The sequence below is a fragment of the Cervus elaphus genome, chromosome 4, assembly GCF_910594005.1.
Source record: "Cervus elaphus chromosome 4, mCerEla1.1, whole genome shotgun sequence".
Classification (NCBI taxonomy): Eukaryota; Metazoa; Chordata; class Mammalia; order Artiodactyla; family Cervidae; genus Cervus; species Cervus elaphus.
Genome location: NC_057818.1, coordinates 44,584,901 through 44,606,234, shown reverse-complemented (window position 1 = coordinate 44,606,234; position 21,334 = coordinate 44,584,901). Strand labels below are relative to the sequence as shown.

The following is a 21,334-nucleotide window of genomic DNA, read 5'->3' as shown; positions in this document are numbered from 1 at the left end:
GCTGTACATGGAATCTTCCCATACCAGCGATTCAACCTGTGTCTCCTGCATTGGCAGGCGGATGCTTAACCACTGGACAACCAGGGAAGTCTCTTTCCTGTCTTTCTTTCTCTCTCTTACTTTGACCTGGAACTTTCTCCACTGACAATCCATAGTTACCCAAGCCACACTGGGCCCAGGCAAGAACTCTGATCTGACACAAGAATGAATCTTGTGCTCTGCCTTGCTTTGGATTTCCTCAAGAAAAGCATAGGTTGCCTGTTTACTCCACTTTTATTTATTTATTTTTAAAATCAGAGATGACCTTATTACTTTAAAAGCCAATGACATGGATGCATTGTCCCCTTTCTGGATCCATGGTTTAAAGGGACAGCATTTTCAGAGATGATTGTGTAAAACAGGGAGTGTGTGCAAAAGTATTGGGAAAAAATATGTGAATGAGAACAGCACTCTTAAAGTCTACCTCTGGAGCACTCAGAAAACATGGTTATAGGCATCGCACAAGTCTTGAGGGTTCCTTCAGGGAAACTGCGTCTTTGCAATGACTGAATCTCCACATTCAGGGATGGAGGAACAGACTGAATCTGTGTCTTAGTCAGGGACCAGTGGGGAGGAAAGGTCGCTTAATGACTGAGGGACAGCAGTACCAGCAGCATGGCCCTGACCGGCGGCGCTCCCAAGCATATCTCAATCCCCCACACAACCTCTGTCTAGCAAGAGCCTCTAACTAGTGTTGCACACACGTGGTAGAGTGACCATAGGAACTGAGGTCTGATTAATGTGTGTTTCTCCAATGTAATATCAAACTTTTAAAAGTTCTAAAAATAGTTTTAAAAAATATTTATTTCTTATTATTTGCCTGTATCAAGGCTTAGTTGTGGCACACAGGATCTTTGTTGCATCATGCAGATCCTTCAATGTGGCACGTGCTCCAATGGGAGTTTTTTCAGTTGGTTCCTTATGTCTCTGATATACCTCCATAACTCTCCCTTTATGGAGCACTTCCTTACTTTCTAGCACTGTAAGATGCTCCAGGTTCTTTCCAGTCCTAGAATCAGCTGTTTCTTCATAGAACCCTAGTTCCTTCTCATTGGAGTGTGATATTGAAGCTAAGATCTGGGCAATAGATGTGTTCCTTACTACCTGGGTCTTATTGCTTCTGGCGCCTCTCAAATGATAGAACAAGAAAATATATGTGTATATGCTAACTTGTGTACACATACACATCTCTAAATATGTCTAAATGTAGCCATATTTATTTATATTAAGTTAAACATGAGTTCATACTGATGTCTCCAACTTTAATCTAATACCGCATGTATCATTCTAGTCTCTTCCCATTGCTTAGGTGTAAACCAACACTCCATTAGTGAGAAACCTGGCTCTGATCATTCACCATCCATTTATGTAATTATTATATATATTGAGTAGTTTTACAATTATTAACCCTTACCCCTATGGGACATGGAACAATGGACTGGTTCAAAATTGGGAAAGGAGTATATTGGGAAAGGCTATATATTGTCATTCTGCTAATTTAACTTATATGCAGAGTACATCATGTGAAATGCCAGCATGGATGAAGAACAAGATGGAATCAAGATTGCTGGGAGAAATATAAATAACCTCAGATATGCAGATGACACCAACCTAATGGCAGAAAGCAAAGAGGAACTAAAGAGCCTCTTGATGAAGGTGAAAGAGGAGAGTGAATAAGCTGGCTTAAAACTCAACATTCAGAAAATGAAGATCATGGCATCCGGTCCCATCACCTCATGGCAAACAGACAGGGAAACAATGGAAACAGTGACAGACTTTATTTTCTTGGGCTCCAAAATCACTGCGGACAGTGACTACAACCATGAAATTAAAAGACGCTTGCTCCTTGGAAAGAAAGCTATGACAAACGTAGACAGTGTATTAAAAAGTAGAGACATCACTTTGCCAACAAAGGTGCGTATAGTCAAAGCTCTGGTTTTTCCAGTAGTCATGTATGGATGCGAGAGCTGAACTAAGAAGAAGAAGGCTAAATGCCGAAGCATTGATGCTTTTGAACTGTGGTGCTGGAGAAGACTCTTGAGAGTCCCTTGGACTGCAAGGAGATCAAACCAGTCAATCCCAAAAGAAATCAACCCTGAATATTCATTGGAAGGACTGATGCTATAGCTGAAACTCCAATACTTTGGCCACCTAATGCAAAGAGCCGACTCATTGGAAAAGGCTCTGATGCTGGGAAAGATTAAGGGCAAGAGGAGAAGGGGGCTACGGAGGATGAAATGGTTGGATGGCATCACTGACTCAGTGGACATGAGTTTGAGCAAACTCTGGGAGATAGTGAAGGACAGGGAAGCCTGGCATGCTGCAGTTCATGGGGTCACAGAGAGTTGGACACAGAGTGACTGAATAACAACAACCCCCAAGAGAAACACTGTATAGAGTTTAGTATGTAGGTATAGTTCCCTTTGCCTTTAGTCCTAAGTCTTCTCTCTGCTGCTGCTGGTTTTTTTTTTTTTTTAGTTGTGCTGTGAAGCATGTGGGATCTTATAGTTTCCTGACTGTAAGGGACTGAACCTGTGTCCCCTGCATTGGAAGCATGGACTCTTAACCACTGGATTGACAGTGAAGTCCCTCCACTCATTTCTTAAGTTACTGTCCCATTCCCTTCAATAAAGTTACTTCATCCATTTCTAATACAGTTAAATTCTCTTGTCATCTGCATTCTATCCTGGGATTCTCCAACCTCTTAAATGATTTTTTAAAATTTACACAGCTTAAATTCTTTGCTCTGTAAAGTTCTATGGGTTTGATAAATGCATAATGTCATGTATCCATAGTTTCTCTGCCTTAAAAACAAAAATCACCTGTGTTTTGCCTAGTCAAATAAGCCTCCTTTTCCAAACCTCTGGCAACCACTAATCTGTTTACCATCTCTACAGTTTTGCCTTTTCTAAAACGTCATATAAATGGAATCATAAAATATGATATAAAAAAATCAAAAAAGCCTTTTCAGACTGGCTTCTTTTATTTTGGCAATATATATTTAATATTCACCCATATTTACAGTCCATGGGGTCGCAAAAGAGTTGGACATGACTTAGTGACTAAACAACATAACTTAGAAAAATTGATTTTTCTAATTCAATTGATGTAATTGATTTTTAACCTTTTGGACTTCCCAGGTACCTCAGTGGTAAAGAATGTGCCTGCCAAGCAGGAGACACTGGTTTGACCCCTGGGTTGGGGAGATCCCCTGGAAAAGGAAATGGTAACCCGCTCCAGTATTCTTTCCTGGGAAATCCCAAGGACAGAGGAGCCTGATGGGCTAAACAGCAACAATTCCTTTTTATCACTAAATAGTATTCCACTGAATGGATTTATCACTGCTTATCCTTTAACTTGGGGCTTCCCAGGTGGCAGGTGGCTTCCCAGTGGTAAAGAACCTGCCTGCTAATGCAGGAGACATAAGAGACATGAGTTTGATCCCTGGGTCAGAAAGATCCTCTGGAGGAGGGCAGGGCAACCTACTCAGTACTCTTGCCTGGAGAATCCCCATGAACAGAGGAACCTGGAGGGCTACAAGTCCACAGGGTTGCATAGAGTCAGACACCACTGAAGCGACTTAGTGTGTGCGTGCACGCACACACACACTCTTTCACTTACTGAAGAATATCTTGGTTGCTTCCAGTTTGGAATAATTATGAATAAAATTACTGTAAGTATTCATGGACAGACTTTTGTGTGGACATAGCTTTCAATCCAGTTGGATAAATGCCTAGGAGTATGACTGGGTTGTTTGGTAAGACTGGGTTGCACTTTGTAAGAAACTGCCAAATGATCTTCCAAAGTGGCTGCTCTATTTTGCATTCCCATCAGCAATATGAGTTCCTGTTGCTTCACATTTCCTCATCAGCAATTGGTATTGTCAGCTTTTTGGACTTTAGCCATTCTAATATGTTGCATTGCCATTTTGATTTGCATTTCCCTAATGACAAATGATGTTAAGCATCTTTTCATTTGCTTATTTGCCACCTGTATATCTTCTATAGATAATTTTTACTGATGATGGTAACTTGATTAAGCTGTATTTGTATCTACCAAGCTTCTTTACTACAAAATTACTTTTTACCTTTGTAATTAGTAAACATTTTGTGGGGAAAGTGTTTTGAAAATACTATCTCATTCCTCATCAAACTTCCTCCTATTAGTTCTAACATCCACTGGTGATTCTTAAATGAATTACTCTTAGTTGTGAAATGATGCTTTTCTGACCCCACTGTTCTTTACACAGCTGGCCTTCTGCCCTGGGGAAGCATTCTACTGTTCTCCCCATTTACTCATGAGTATCAGTACAGACTCATGGGTTTTCATTCAGGTGCCCCAGACGTGCCCAGGGGGAGCGCCTTCTGTGTGTTTGACCTGTCCGTATCATTCCTCGGGCACTTCCTTGTTTTCTGGCACCACAAGATGTTCCAGGCTCATCCTATTCTTTCCCTACTCTGCCCTTTTAGTGGAGAATGGTACCTAGAAAGCAAGACCTGGATACGAGGGGAACTTGTGCCTTTGGGGATGTCACTGCTCCCAGGGATTCTCAGTGAACAGGGATGGGAACAGAAATAGGAAACACATGAATGCATATACATACATGCAAACACACATACACCCATTTATATAATACACACACACTTACTTCTGCATTTATTTTTATATCTATCTTAATGTACATTGAAAACCATGTACTTGCACTGATAACTCAAATTTTCATCTAATCCTAAAGTGTTCTATGTGTATGTGCTAGGGCTACCATGACAAAACCCCATAGACTGGGTGGTTTACACAACAGACATTCAATTTCTCACAGTCCTGAAGGCCTGAAGATGAACAGATATGTGATAAAGCAAGTATTGTAAATATTAATTGTATCATGTAGATGGAACATGCATAAGTGTTTACTGCACAATTTTTTGAATTTTTCTGTATATTTGACATTTTTTACAATAGAATGTTGGTAAGGGAAAGCGTAGGAACCACTGTGAAAAGAAAAAGCACTAGTTCACACTTATCATGTATTACAATATGCTGGGCCTGTACCAAGCACTGTTATAAACATGTCACTTTTCTAACAGCCCCGTATTATTATTTTCTGGTGCTATTATTTTCCCCATTTGATAGCTAGGCAATCTGAGGCTCGGAGACGTTAAGTCACTTATCTGAAGTAACAACGCTTGTAAATAGAGGTGGGACTCTAATTCAGATATGTGTGATTCCATAATTGATGCTCTTAACTCTCTTAGATCTAGAACACCAGCATTCCTGTCCACCCTCCATCCATCTCTGTGATAAAAAAAAAAAAAAAAAGTTAAAACCCAATAAATGGTTTCTAATGACTCCTTGATTTTTTACATTTCTCCAGGATGGAATTATACTTTTGCAGAAGGAAAAATAAAGTTCTTATTTAAGTTCTCCTCCTTCAGGGATGGGATCCTCTCCCTCCCAGAAGTCTTGGCAGTTGTACATTCTTTTCCAGGGGGTAAGAAAACCGGGAGCAGTCAGCGGTCATGTCTGCTGTCTCCTGTTGTGCTCTGAAGTAGGGCAGGCTCTTCTTAGGCATGAGAACACTGTGAAGCTCAGAGACTTTACATACATTGACCAAGTCACACAGGATTATGGGACTGGGCAGCCCTGGCTCTCAAGTCTCCTGATGCCCAGTTTGGGGGCCTTGGTCCTGGCAATTCTCTCTTAACCGATCTCCAGACTGGTTTCCGTCTAAACCCAGCTTGACAATTAAGCAGCATTTGTTCTCAGAGGCCAAGGCTTACTGTGGGTATTTTCCAAACAGCCGTACTTGCCGATCTGCCCTCCTCGCCTGGCATAAATTGCCAGAGAGTAAGCAGAGATCTGACATGCTCTTGGTCTTCGACAGGCGCTCTTGGTCACCTGCGCGTCTTCCCCGAAAGGGCTGTTTTCTGTATAGTTTTCCGTTCTCACAGAGGGCGTGTAAAACGCCTGGATGCCCAACCCCGTGCGTCACTGTGTCCCTAGGGGAGCTGTAGCAGAAACCGGGGAGGGGGCGATCTTACCCAACAGTAAAGGCAGAGATGAGGCCCCAGAGGAGGCTGTGCTTTGTCCGGCTCAGCAGGGCCGCAGCCTGAGCAGGCGCCGGCCTCTCTCGTGCCCTGACGCCCCTGGGGCGAAGCTGGAGGCCCTGGGCGCGTCGGCTGACCAGATGGCCTGAGCTGCAAACCCCAGAGACCCCGGGCGGGTTCTGGCAGCCCCCAGACCCGGGTCAGGGTCTCGCCGCCACAAGGCTCAGCTCAGCCCGAGCGCCCCATGAGGAGGTGCGGCCCACGGAGGTGGCGTGACTGCCGGCCGGCCCCACCCGGAGCCCAGAGGCGCGGCGCCCGCGGCCCACGCGGGGCGGGCTGGGCGGGCGGGGCGGGGGTCGTCCGCTGGCGTGCCCGCGGGCTTTCACCGGCAGAGCAGCCGTCCGAGGTTCCGGTCTCCGCCTGGGGTCGCCTGAGCACTGCGGCTACCAGGGCTGCTCAGGAGGGCGTGGGGGAAGGGGGAAGAAGCAGCTGCGCCGCGGCTGCTCGCGGCCTGTGCCCAAGGCGGGGTCGGTTTCTAGGCAACGGGGCCCTTGCACGGGTCGCGCCCTCCCTCTTCTGGGTCGGTCTCCCCTCCCCCATTGAAGCTCTGCAGAGTCAGAGCCCCGGGACCCGAGGCGGAGCCCAGGTGTGGCCTGGGGGGCTGGGGCCCGACGGGCGTGGGAGTGGGTGACCCCAGGGCTGCCCAGCTGCCGGCCGGCGTTTCTCCAACTTCGGTGGGGCTGCGCTGGGGGCTGGGGACCCGGACGGCCCGAGGCGGGGGCGACAAGTCTGTTTCCTCCCGGTCTCCGCCTGCGCCGGCTGAAACGAGTCTTTCCGGTGGGGCTGCCCAGCCGGGTCCGCCCCGCCCGGCCTCCCGGAACCCGCTCGCAGACATGAACGACCCCGCCCGGGCCGAGGGCGAGAGCAGGCGGGTGGGTGGAGCGGCTGGAGAGGCCGGAGAGCCCGGGTCCTGGGTTCCAGCCCGGGCTGCGAGCTCTGGAGCCCCTCTTTCCGATCCGGTGGCTCGCCAAGGGCACCCTGACCGAAGGTTTATGTTGAAGCTTCCTGGGTGATTCTGCGAATCAAGGCTCCAGTCTAACCTTATTACTTTACAACTGGGGAAACTGAGGCACACACTATGCCAAGGCCTCACCTTAAGTTAGCCAACCACGAGGAAGCCAAGGGAAAGCCTACAAGGAGAGACCCCACGAAGGCCAGGATTTCCTCCAGGACCTGAGTCCTGAGGGTGTGGAGTAGAAGAGAGGGGCTAGGGACGCAGGAAGGTCTGGGCACGCTGCCCTGACAGCTTCGCAGGATCACCGCGCGGTCCCCAGGCTCACGAAATTAATGAGGAAAAGGCCTTTCTTTCTTCAGTCGAGGAGTAGAGATTCCGTTTAACCTCTGCAGACAGTAAGACAGCGACCACTCTCCCTCCCAGCCTGGCGCCAGCATGAACCCGAGGGCATGTCAGCAGGAGCCAGGAACTGGAGGCGAAGCATCCTTCATTTCCTCTGCGGCAGTGGAACGAGTGAGGTCTCTGATTGCCAGAGTCTTGTTTTTTTCAAAATCGCAGCATGCTGAGACCGAAAGCGGGGTACCCCGGAGGATTCTTTTATATGCTCAACCTTGAGTCAGACTTGCAATCAGCATTTGATCAAGAAACTTGGTCAGTTTCTCAAAATGCAGAATCAATCGCCGGTTTTACTTTTTTGCTTGGCATTTCCTTGGGTTAGTCTCGGTTCTGAGGATGAAAGATTATAAACTATTGTCTTAAATTCTATCCTGATTAGCATCTTTCCTCCATCCAGGATTTCCCTGGAGCCAGATATTTGCAGCTTCAGGATTTTTTAAAATATAAGTTTGATGAATTTTTATCCATTTTCCAAATTAGAAACTCCCTTAATTACAGGAGAAAACATTTTCAAAGAGAAAAGGTAGACCTTTAGAGCAAGCCCAGGAGCAATGCTTCTAAAGAAAATCTCAGGGCAGGCAGGTCCTCAGAACCTAGTGAGATGGTCTTTCTGCAGCTGTCAGGCCCACTGTCTTTCAGTTAGTTCTTGACTAAAAAATAAAGAATAAATGAAGGTTTCCTTGAAGCTGTTCATCCTCCTGCAGAGGATTCTACTTTGAGAGAAAGCATGGTCTTGGTTCAAATTCTTTTAAAATTGGGCTTGGGTGGCCAGATGGTAGATGGGGGGAAATTTCTCTTTGTGAAAGTATTTCCAGCTAATAAATGAAGAAAGAATTATAGACAGAACATCACCATTTTGTATTCTTAATGAATGATTGGATCTAGGCATGATAAGCTATGACTACTAAGTCTTAAAAAGGGAGAACCCACATGATATGCTAATGAAAAAACCCAGCACCAGCTATGAAATCATCTTGATACTCCTTACAACCCTGCCCTCACACAAATCAAAGCAGCATCTGATCAAGGGTCATCTAGATCAACAACAGTGTGGGAACATAATCAAAACGATCTACATCTTGTGAAACTATAAATGGCCCAGTTCTTTAATAATAATTGTATGGAAAATATTATATTTAGATTCTAAATTGAATAAATGAAAGGAAAAATTGACATTCATAGGACACTTGTAAATTTAAACACTACTGGGTATTGGATATTTTATTTTATTTATTTTTTTTTTTTAACAAGTCCAAGTAACAATTTTATTTTAGTTTACAGCACAATTTTTTTACATACATTTTAGTGGTTTTGACAGTGGTACTTTTGAGCAGACTTCAAATGAATCCACAAAAGTTAGGTATTGGATATTTTAAAAGTATTATTACATTATTTCAGATGGATAATATCATGGTTATATTTTTAAGTATTTACAAACATTTGAAGATTTTCAGTGTATGTTGAAATTTGGAGATGCGTTACTAAAATACAGATGAAATGATATGAAATCTGGAATTTATTTCTAAATAATTTTATGTAGAAATAAGAAAAAGTAAGTGATGGAAACAGGGTTGAACATTAGTAATGAGTATATGGTGGTTCATTTTATTATTCTTTTTTTTTTATGTTTTGCTTTTAGCAAGGTATTCTCAAACTTGGGAACCAGCCTTGAAGCCTGACAAAATTACCTGGGATGGAGCTCAGGACGGCAGGCCCTTGTCTTGCTCTGTGACTGTACATGTCACTTTTCACTTAGCCATTCAACAAAAACTCTGGAGAACCTCCTGTCTGCTTGGGCTTCTAAATCATGGTGCTGACACTTTAGACTAGAAAATAACAAAGAAGGAAGCTGCCAAATAGCAGCATGGAAAGCTTTGCAAAAGAACTGACATTTGATATGGACTCTGACAGATGAAAAGGAGTTCCCAGGGTGGCATCAGTTCATCTTCTATAAGGTAAGGTGGTTAGACTAGGTCTACATCCATTTAATCCTAATAGATTCTGGGGTTGTAACTTGCCTGTAACCAACGTTTTATTCTCTGTGTGTCCCTCCAGGGAGTTGAGCAACGCCCCACCCCCACTGCCTGCACCACCCTCCCCCCGCCCCGTGTACTTCCTGTCATCATCCTTTATTTTGTTAGCTGAGACAATCCAAACTTGAGTCCCCCAGTTGTGTTTGAAGGCCAAAGCATCATCATATTAACCAGTCTATAACCTTCTTTGGGAATGGTCTCTTGGGCTCCTAGATTTATTTCTGTCTATCTGGTTCCCAAGGCATTTCACTTAGTAACTTTAGCTCTACCAAGACTCAGCCTTGGTCGTAAAGCCCATTTGCTCCTCAAAACATGGGTGCCTGTAGTGAATACTCTCAGCCTTCCCAACTGTTCTTAACCTCCCTCTCTTCCTGTAGGACATGCAGTTTAATATACAGCATGCAGCCTGGCCTTCAGGTTAATTGTTCATGCTGATACTCTGCCAAAACAGGTCAAACTTTGTGCTTTGATGGCCTTTTCACCCATGTGACATGAACCATCTGTTGGGGCAAAGCTTAAAACACTAGTTGTCATTTAGCAAGTAGTTGGCAGTATCACATCTTTACTCCATTATGGAGAATTATTCTCTTTTCATTTTCTTGGTTTTTGTGGATGTTTGTACTTTAAAAGGACAATTTCTGAAACTCTTGGAGAAGTAAGATATGACTGTTTAAATTTGGTTGCTCTGTGTTTGTTGAATGAGTTTGCCTGGGCTATGATGCTGAGTCAAATATGCTGTTTTTTTAGGGACCTGGCAGCATCCCACAGTGTGATCCAGAGCCTGGTGGAGGGCTGGGAATGCTAGCAGCTCCTCTAATTTTTACTGCTGTAAACCAAAGGTATACTTCACTGTGGGAAAATATTGGGAAATTAGCTATGATATATTGTATGTTTCCAGTGACTGCTCAAAAGCTTCTTATACTAATTTAATTAGAATAATTTACCTTAATAGGAAACTATAATTTTCTACTTTTTCCAATCGGTTGAACCAATTTGTATTTTTTTTACCCACCCAGATGGAATTTATTACACCAAAGCTAATAACCTAAACCTTAATTTTTGTGCTAGCCATCATTATAAGTGAGGAATTATGCTATAAGAATAGTTGAGACCTCTGCTTCTGGCTCTGGAACACCAGGCTAGATCAAACTAAACTTCCTACCTCAAACAAGTAAAACAGCTGGATAATTTAACAAATATATCTGATAGTGAGAACCTGACAGGGCAAGATCCTGGAGAGAATGGAAACACAGGAAGGTGAGCCTGACATTTGACATTTGTCTTAGCTTGGGCTGCTATAAAATTTTCCCGAGTCTGGGTGGTTTAAACAATAGACATTTCTTTCTCACAGTTATAGAAGCTGAAAGTCCAAGATCAAGGTGTCAGCAGATTTGGTTGTTGGTGAAGGCTGCCTGGCAGATTGCCACCTTCTCTCTGTGTCTGTATTCACATGGCAGAGAGGATGCTCTGGTGTCTCTCTGTCATTCTACAAGAGCACTAATCCCATTGCAGAGGCTACACCCTACCCCTGACCCGACCTAAACCTGATTACCTTCCCAAGGTTTCACTTCCTTATATGAGCACTTTGAGGGCCAGGGCTTCAATATATGGATGAGGGAGGCACAAATATTCAGGACATAACAGCACTGTTATTCATTCCCCTTACGGCATCTCTAAAAACAGTAATTTCAATGCTAAGAAATTGAGAAAAGCTTTGGCAATCTCACAGAGACCCTGGTAACATCCTGGGCTTTTGGTTAGGATCTCTGAAAGGTCTCTTCCCTGGTGGCTCAGATAATAAAGTGTCTGCCTACAATGCGGGAGACCCAGGTTCAATCCCTGGGTCAGGAAAATCTGGAGAAGGAAATGGCAACCCACTCCAGTACTCTTGCCTGGAAAATCCCATGGATGGTGGAACCGGTAGGCTATAGTCCATGGGGTCACAAAGAGTCGGACACGACTGGGTGACTTCACTCTGAAAGGTTACACCAGTAGGAAGGGCAAATCAAAAAAGGACCAATTCAACTCTCACAAAGGTTCAACTTTGACTCAAATGAGATTAAGATGGTCGGCCTCTATACTAACTGCATTACAAAAGCAAAAGAAAATCTCTGGAGAAAGCATTACCTACAATAATACAACATTTGTTCTACAGCCTTTTGTATACAACATGTTGCAGTTGATCAAAATTTACTAGGCATACTAGGAGATAAGACCAAGTCACCTTTAACCAAGAGAAGAAGTAGATAATATAAACTGATTCACAGAAATCCAGTTATTGGAGTTATCAGATATAGACACATATTGATAGAATAACCTCTGATCAATACATTTCAGGAGATAAAGACAAAATGGAAAATTCCAACAGGTAATAGAAATATATATATATGTATATAAAGAATCTATGGAAATTTTACAACTGAGAGAATGTAATTAAAAATAAGAACATATTAGATGAGTTCAAAGTAGATTAGACGGGTGAAGAGAGGTGAACTGGAAGATAGAAAATAATCTGAAATGAATCACCAAGAGATAAAAGAATGGAAAATACAGAAAGAGTGTATCACATTTTGGACATAGTAAAAGGTTTTAGCAAAATTGTAACTGAAGCCCCAGAAAATGACAGGGAGAGAGAGAACTGAATGGAGCAATTTTTGAATAGATAATAGCCACAAATTTTCCAAAGTTGATGAAATACATAAATCCACAGATTCAAGAATCTGTTTAGAGCCCTGTGAGTTAGTAAAAGTCACTTAGTCACTTCCAACTCTTTGTGACCCCATGGACTATTGTCCATGGAATTCTCCAGACCAGAATACTGGAGCGGGTAGCTGTTCCCTTCTGCAGGGGATCTTCCCAACCCAGGATCGAACCCAGGTCTCCCACATTGCAGGCAGACTCTTTACCAGCTGAGCCACAAGGGAAGCCCAAGAATACTGGAGTGGGTACCCTAAACCTCTCCAGCACATCTTCCCAACCCAGGAATCAAACCGGAGTCTCCAGCTTTGCAGGTGGATTCTTCACCAGCTGAGCTACCAGGAAAGCCTTTAGAGCCCTAAGCAGTGTAAATTAAAAAAAAAAAAAAAAAAAAAAAATCACATCTAGACACATCCGAGTCAAACTACCAAAAATCAAAGAACAACACACTATGCAGACAAGGACTAAAGAGATTGTTGAGGGGCAGAAAGATAAATATTTCTGTGACCTCACAAATTTGGCACTGTCAATAGTAATTCATGGAAAGTGTATTTTTCTGATTCTTATTGGATCAAGTTGATTGTTTTCATGTCTTTGAAGCTAGCATTTTCTTAAAGAAGGATCACACTCTGTTTTACCCACATGCTGCCGCTGCTAAGTCGCTTCAGTCGTGTCCGACTCTGTGCGACCCCATAGACGGCAGACCACCAGGCTCCGCCATCCCTGGGATTCTCCAGGCAAGAACACTGGAGTGGGTTGCCATTGCCTTCTTCTTACCCACATGCCACCCATCCTCTAAGAGTCAGGTGCCAAGAGCTTCCTGCTAGCCTGAAAACCATGCCATTGAGTCTGGTAATCTGCATGTCTATCGTGTATAAAAACTCACAGCTCTCTTTCTGTTCACCCCAAGTTTGCTGAGCTTTGCCAAAGGTCAGGTTCAGTGTTAGGCAGTGCCTGTCCTAGTTGAACTCAAGACTTGAGAGAGAGGGAGAGAGAGAGGCAGGCATAGGTGGGACCCCCACATCTCTGAGTGTGCACTGTAGTTAAGACACAGGAGCCCAATGAGAGAAGGACTCATTCTTTCTGCAGAGTTCCTTTCTCAAATATTCATTGAGCACCTACTATGTGCCAGACTCATTAACATTTTTCTTCCCCCTTGTCTTGTCTTTTTCTGAACTAAGACCCATAGTCTTTCCAAAAAAACTATGACTTTTTTTTTTTGGCTGTTCCATGTGACATGCAGGATTGAACCTATGCTGGGATTGAACCTGTGCCTCTGCTTTGAAAGCACAAAGCCCTAGCCCCTGGATGGACATCATTTTTTTTTTAAGGGGAAGATTTTTCTCCCCAATCAGTGAGTTTTGTGAAATATCTATGAAATTAACAGCAAACAGGTAAACACAAGAGGCCAAGGTAGGGAAAAAGGGAAGAGGAAGGAAAATAACCCTTATAGAACCTCCATTGTTTATTCTCTCATTGATCCCCATAATAACCAAATGTGGGAGGTGTGGATACATGTTATAGGTTGGAAATTCAGGCACACAGAGGTTAAGTAACTTGTCCCAAGGCTACAGCTTACAATTTGAGTAGCTGGTCTGTAGACACCAAGCCTTTTGACTCTTGGTCCAGTGTTCTTCCTATACCAGGCAGCTGGGTAGTAGGTGTCCTGGAGACCTTCTTTTTCACTCATGGATCCCCTGGGCTTCGGGGTGGTATTTGTGAAGCAATGTGAGGAGTCTGAGGGAACACATTTCATCCTCCTTCTCTGCTCTGCTGATGGGTTGAAATGTCCAGAAGTCCCAGATGGGGTTGGAGGCTGGTGCCTCTTCCACCCACTGCTCACCCCATTGGCCTTACTGTCTTTGGGACTTATTAGCATCAACATATCATCTTCTGACAGGTAGTGAGATGGAGCAATTGAAGATTAGTGAAGGCCTTTGTCTTTGTGAATGATCCTCTCATCATCAGGGTCCTAGCATTTTCTTGACAGTTTCTAGAGGGTCCTTTACTCATTTAGAACTAGCATCTGCATAGAGCTGGCGTCTGCATCTGGCTCTTGTGCAAGGCGTTCACCGAGTCCTTTTGGCCAACAGTGTAGCTTCAAAACCAGACCGGAGAAAAATGAAGAAAAGACCATTCATAGGTGTCATAGTCTTCTCAGTCTGCCTTAATAAAGTACCATAGACTGGATGGCTTAAACAATAGAAATTGATTTTCTCAAAATTTTGGAGGGTGGAAGTCTGAGATCAAGATGCCGGTATGGACAGGTTCTGAGCTCTCTTCCTGCTTTGCAGAGGACTGCCTTCTTACTGTGTCCTCACATGGCAGAAAGAGTGAGCTCACTGGTATTGTAATAAGACCACTAATCCTATCATGGGAGCCCCGCCCTCATGATGTCATCTAACCTCATTACCTCTCAAAGCCTCCATCTCTGAGTACTATTGCATCAGAGGTTAGAGCTTCAACGTATAAATTTCTGTATGCATACTAAGTCACTTCAGTTGTGCCTGACTCTGTATGACCCCATGGGCTGTAGCCCACCAGACTCCTCTGTCCATGGGATTCTCCAGGCAAGAATACTGGAGTGGGTTGCCATGTGTAAATTTGGAGGGGACACAATTCAGTCCATAGACATTGGTTTTTTCCTTCAGGCAAATGTCTTCATCTCTTACCAGTGTAATGGGCATATTATGATTACAAAGGGGTAGGAAGTAAGAGCCACTGCCCTGATGTTTATTCTTTAACATTTGTCTTTTCAGAGGTCCCTTTGGCAGTTTCATAGTCAGGTTTCAAGAGAGGCCATTCTCCCATACTGAGAAAAAAGACCCCAAGGAGGCTATATGCAGGTTCTCTGAGTGAGTTTTGGCAGGGGGTGGGTGGGAACCAGATGTCCCAGGTGGTATTGAGCATGTGTCTAGACACCTGGAAACCTAAGGGAGGTGACTGCTGTTCCCATCTGAAGGTCCCGTCATTAAGTGGCCTTTATATATTTTATAGCTTTCCCACTTAGCTTGTTTTAAATCTCCGAAGTTTGAACCTTGTAGGTTCAGCTGCTGAAAACAAAGATGCTATAGAGGCTGTTGCCCCATTTTTCTTTGGATGGTCTGTCTCTGTGCCCCAACCTCACTCCCACTGGTCCTCAGGAGAATCTAGTTACTAGATCTTTCTTTTGGGGACCAAGTCCCCTTGTCTCAAGTAGAACCTCACGCTGTGTGCTCTAGGGTTCCAAGTGGAGGTTCTGATGCCCAGCCCAGCCCTCTCTCAGGTGCTAAGCTTGCACCACAAGTCTGAATGGGATTGTCCAAGCCTCAGTGCTGCTAATAGGCTGAGGACTCCTGCTGCTTGGCCTGTGACAGCTTCTGACCAGCCTGGACCTAAACTTTTCCCTTGACTGAACTCTAGTCTCAGCTTCTGATTGGTGACGCCCTCTCCCGGTTTCCTGCTGCCCTTGAACCACTGCCGGCCCTTCATGGCTTCCCTGGTGACACTTCTGCACACACCCCCCTGTCCCTAGCACGTGAGCAACTGTCCTGGGTCTTCCTGGGGCTTGTTCCCTCCTTGCCCTTTGAGGGTGCCCCTGACCATACCTGCCAAGTGGCTTGTCAGGAGGCTGGTGACATCTCCAGGGAGGGCAGCCTGGGGGCAGGGGGGAGGGGACTTAAGCAAAGCTGACGGGTCTGGATTGCTCTGCTGTGACCTAGAAACAGGGTTTTACAGAATTGCCCCATACTGCGTGCTCTCCAAACCCCTGGAAGTTTGGCAGTGGGAGGATGGATTCCTGCCCAGCTTAGTAACAAAAACCAGCACTTCCCATTTTGACTGCTCAGGGTTGACAAAGTGGCAACAAAGCGACTGGATCAGGCTGGCCCATGTCAGGAGGTACTCTGGGGCAAGAACAAGGACTTCACGTCTGCTCGCTTATTTAGCTCTCACAACCACCCCTGGGTGATGTAGTTTCTCTGAAAACACAAGACTCAGAGAAGTTAGGTGCCACGGCCACACAGCACATCTATGACAGGGTATGATTTTAAACCATACCCACCGAGGCCAAGGCTCACAAGGCGTTAGGCTGGAATGAGCGCCTTCTGTTGCTCCACACACACAACAGCCTCAGGACAGGGGTGGGGAACTGATATTTCCAAAGATATTTAGTCTTTTCTTCTTTGAAAAAGCACATCACTGTGCAAGGCTTCAAATATGACTGTGCTTCACAACTTGGTAGACAGACCTGGGTAAATGCAGAGTATGCAGGACAAAGGGCCGCAGCGGGAGTGCCCTGGTGGCCTAATAAACCAGCTGGGAGGTGCTGGTCTCACCCTGCCCCATGCCTGGAGCTGCCCCGAGCTCCTCTCCAGAGGGCAAGACTGCCTTGACGCTCGTCGGGGCTGTGCCCACGCACAGCTCTGGGTAAACCTTTGCCTTCACACAAGTGACCGTGTGTCCCAAGGGATACATTTATGCTAAATAGCACCTTCTGAGATCCTGCTCCCTCCCAAAGGGATGATACCCAGTTTCAGAGAATCCGGAGGAGGGCCTCCTGGCCAGGCCCTTACTGGGACAGAGTAGAAATCACTCAGCCTCTACTGGACCCAACTTGCCCCTCCCTCCCTCCACTGCCCCAAAGCTCTTTTCTGCAGAGAGGGCCCCACATCCCAAGCCCTCTGACCGCTGGCAGCCACATCTAACCAGCCACCACTCCCAGCTTCCTAGTCACCCCCACACTGGGAGTCGGGCCAGGCTCGCAGGCAGCGTCTGGCCTGACGAGGTGGTGGCCGGGGGTGGTGCTGTGGCTGATTGAAGTCCCCATTTCCCTCCTACAAAGGCAGCATAATTAATCAGGCAGTAATGAATTCAGGTACCCCCGGCTTGTCACCTCAAGAGATAGGCTTTCTGAGAGAGCTGGAATTCACAAGAGTCAGTCAGGTCACCATTATGATTTTTTAGTATTAAATGTTAAGAGGAAGATGTATCGGAATTTGACCAAAATTTTGTCTGTTTACCTTCGAGAACCCCTCGCCCATTTTCTTTCTTCCTGTTATTTATTTATAGTTTACTTTTGGCCATTCTGTGTCTTTGTTGCTGTGTGTAGGCTTTCTCTAGTTGCGGCGAGTGGGCGCTACTCTTCTTCATTGCAGTACACGGACTTCTCATTGTGGGGGCTTCTCTTGTTGCGGAGCATGGACTCTAGGCTCGAGGGCTTCAGAAGCTGTGGTGCACTGGATTCGTTGCCCCACAGTATGTGGGATCTTAGTTCCCAGACCAGGGATCAAACCTGTGTCCTCAGCACTGGAAGGCAGATTCTTAACCACTGGACCATCCAGGAAGTCCCCTGTCTCATTTTCTTTCTCTCTTCCTTTGGCTCACGGGGCTGGGGTACTTGGGGTGGGTGGTCCTCTGGCTGACTCTGATCCTCCACCCTTTTTCAGTTCAAGGATGACTGTCCCCTTGTGTCCCTGTTATTCAGCATCCTCTCGTGTGAGGCCTTGGGAAAGGGGAGGCGGGTGTTCCCCTCACCGAGAATTCAGGCTCCCCAGTGCTCTGCCACCAGGGCTCTGGAGATGGACCAGGTGGGCAGAGGTGTTGGGAGGGCTGTGGGATGCTGTCACTGGGGCCTGATTGCACTGACCTGTACTCTTCAGCTTCCAGGAGCAGCCGGCCCAGGAGCACAGTGGGGCTATCAGCAAAGCAGGGATGCTGATCCAAGTTCAAATCCCAGTCTTCCCAGGGCCACACTGGGCAGTTTGGAGAAAACTGCAGAACTTGGAGTTGGCATCCGTCAACGCAGTGGGATGAAACAAAGTGGCAATCATGGGCCGCCTTGCATATGGCTCGCACACAGTGGGCCCTCAGCTGGTGAGGGCTTCTGCAGGTGGGGTCCATGGAGCCCAGGCTTTGGGCTGAGGCAGGCCCAGGACTAGCCCATTAGAGGCTGCTCAGCTCCACATGGAAACCCCAGCTGGCTGTGGGGCCCGAGGTGTAGTGTGTGCCAGAGTCCCCTGACTTTAAGTGACTTCTGGTCAGTGCCAGCGCATGTCACTACCAGCTTCAGGACCGGTGGTCCCCCAATGCCATGAGAATACTGTGAAAGCTTCCCAGAAGAGGTGCTGTTTGATCCCCTTTAAAGGAATACATCAGAGCCCTACAGGGTGGCCCAAAGCTGCTGTGTCCCCATAGAGAGTGGATGAGTAGCTTGAAATTCCCTGTGTCCCAAGCACCTGCTGTGTGCTCAATCAGGAAAGCAAGTGATAAGGTGAAAAGACAAGCTGCCCAATTTTTAAAAACGGGCAAAGAATATGAATAGGTAGTTCACAAAACAGGTGGGGAAAATGGCTCGGAAATTGATTTTAAAAAAGAATGTTCAACCCTGCCAAATCTTAAGGGAAATGCAACTTAAATGAGGTAGTGTTTTTATATATACTGGAATATTACTCTGCCAGAAAAAAAAGAATGAAATAGGGCTTCCCTGGTGGCTCAGTGGTAAAGAATCTGTCTGCCAATGCAGGAGACACGGGTTTGATCCCTAATCTGGGAAGATCAAACATGCCAAGAAGCAACCAAGCCCCATGAGCCACAGCTATTGAATCTGTGCTCTAGATTGAATCTGTGGCTCTAGGAGCCACAACTACTGAACCCGTGTGCCTCAACTACTAAAGCCCACACACCCTAGAGCCCACACTCAGCAACAGGAGAAGCCGCTGCCAGGAGAAGCCCGTGCACCACCACTACAGAAAAGCCCTCATAGCAACAGAGATCTGGCACAGCCAGAAGTGAATAAATAGAATTATTTTTTAAATAAAATGAAGTAACGCTTTCTGCAGCACCGTGGGTGGATTATCATAGTAGGTGAAGTAAACTAGACAGAGAAAGACAAATATCATAATATATGGAATCTAAAGAAATGATATGAACTTATTTACAAAACAGGAACAGCCTCACAGAATTGGAAAACAAACTTGTGGTTACCAAAGGGGCAAGATGGGGTGGGGGAGGGAGGCATAAATGAGGAATTTGGGATTAACATACTACTATATGTAAAATAGATAATCAACCAGGACCTACTGTCTAGAACAGGGAACTATACTGAATATTCTGTACTAACCTATATGAAAGAATACTGAAATCTGAATAAGAATGAATATATGTATAAATGAATCACTTTGCTGGGCACCTGAAACTAACACAACATTGTAAATCAGCTGTTGTTGTTTAGTCACTCGCTTTAGTGTCCGACTCTCCTTCGGCCCCAGGGACTGTAGCCCACCAGGCTCCTCTGTCTATGGAGTTTTCCAGGCAAGAATACTGGGGTGGTTGCCATTCCCTTCTCCAGGGAATCTTCCCAACCCAGGGATCAAACCTCAGTCTCCTGCATTGCAGGCTGATCCTTTACCGCTGAGCCACCAGGGAAGTCCAAAACAACTGCCCTCTAACAAAAAATTAAATTTGAAAAATGAGGTAGCATTTCTCACTCATCAAATGGATAAAAATTTACAAGTCTGATAGTATCATGTACTAGTGAGAATGTCAGGATAGTGCTCTCAGATCTACCTATTGGTGCAACTGTCTTGGAGGGCCTAGTCGTGTCCTTTAGAACTAGAAATGTGTCTACCCTGGAACCCAGCAATTTCCCTTCTGCTTTACCTGCCCCCAAGAAACATGTATATGTACACAGAGAGAAATGATCACACCAGTCTTTGTAATAGCAGAAACCCAAATGCCCATCAGTATTGGAATGCCTAAATAGATTAAGGCATCTTCACAGTGTGGAGTTTTATATAGCAATTTAAAAAAATTGAGTTGAACCTATATGTATGCAAATAGATCTCTAAGATGTATTATTGAGTAAAAAAATAATCTGCAGAACAATATATGTATTTTTCATGTAAAAAAAAAAACCATCAATAACAACAAATACTGCATAGTTTTAATGGAGTCCTATGTGTGTTGCAAAAGCACAGAACAAAAATCAGAAAGAATATGTATAGACTCAGTGGCTACCTTTTAGAAGGCTGAGGGGTAGCCATGGATTATAAGAGTTTGGCAAGGGTAGAATGGCTTGAGTTTTCTTTACAATGCTCTAGGTTTTGGGGAGACAAATGGGTTACTGTACCTTATGTAGAATATAGATTAATTTTGAAAAGAGTATGCTAGGGGAAACAGACTGCATCTAGCGACAGTTGGCAGAATACAACATGAAAAGCTGAGAGAATGGCTAAGAAGGAATGGGGGTGAGCGTACTGTGTGCAAAAGCCCTCTGGGGCTTGCCGAGGGGAGGAAAGGGAAGAGCAGAGTGAGAAAGTCAGGGAGCCTGGACACGCAGAAGGAACCCCCAGGGAGGGAAGGTGAAGAGCCAGGCTTCTGATGGCTTTGTCCTTGACTGGAGAGGGAGCATGACACAGAGATGCACTTTCTGATGCTGAAGTTTCCAGCTGTGACAGCTAAGGTTCCTCCCCCACACTCCTCCCATCCTCCTTTCAAGCTGGAAATCTGTTTATCTTGCTGGCTTAGAGAGGAACTCTTGATTAGTTTTGCAGAAGGACCCTGAATTACAACTCAGTACTCCGGAACTTCCCTGGTGGTCCAATGGTTAAGAATCTGCCTGCCAGTGCAGAGAGCATGAGTTTGATACCTGGTCTGGGAAGAGTCCACATGCCACGGAGCAGCTAAGCCCATGTGCCACAACTGCTGAGGCCTGCATGCCCAGACACTGCGCTCTACAACAGGAGAAGACCCTGCAATGAGAAGCCCCCACTCGCTGCAGGTAGAGAAAGTCCATGCACAGCAACAAAGACCCAGTGCAGCCAAAAATAAATAAAATTTTTTAAAAGTCAGTACTCCTGGGACTTCGCTGGTGGTCCAGTGGTTATGAATGTGCCTTGCAATGCAGGGGACACAGGTTCGATCCCTGGCCGGGGAACTAAGATCCCACATGCTGTGTAGCAACTAAGCCCCCACACTGGAGCCTATGAGTCACAACTAGAGAGCCCGCATGCCTGCAACTACTGAGCCCACCCACCACAACTAAAGAGAGTCCATGCGCTGCAAGGAAAGATCCTGTGTGATGCAAGAAGATCTCATGTGCTGCACCTAAGACTGATGCAGCCAAATAAAAG

At 45.4% G+C, this 21,334-nt stretch overlaps 1 long non-coding RNA gene across 2 annotated transcripts; it reads left to right on the top strand.

Annotated features, from left to right (window-relative positions):
- The first annotated feature begins 6,859 nt into the window (after nucleotides 1-6,859).
- On the top strand, nucleotides 6,860-21,029 carry LOC122691977. Of its 2 annotated transcripts, none has more exons than XR_006340553.1 (4): nucleotides 6,860-7,616; nucleotides 9,134-9,449; nucleotides 10,275-10,366; nucleotides 20,748-21,029. It is a non-coding gene; the product is annotated as an uncharacterized LOC122691977 (long non-coding RNA). The 2 variants fall into 2 exon arrangements; XR_006340552.1 differs by having other exon boundaries at nucleotides 6,860-7,749.
- The last annotated feature ends 305 nt before the right edge of the window (nucleotides 21,030-21,334 follow it).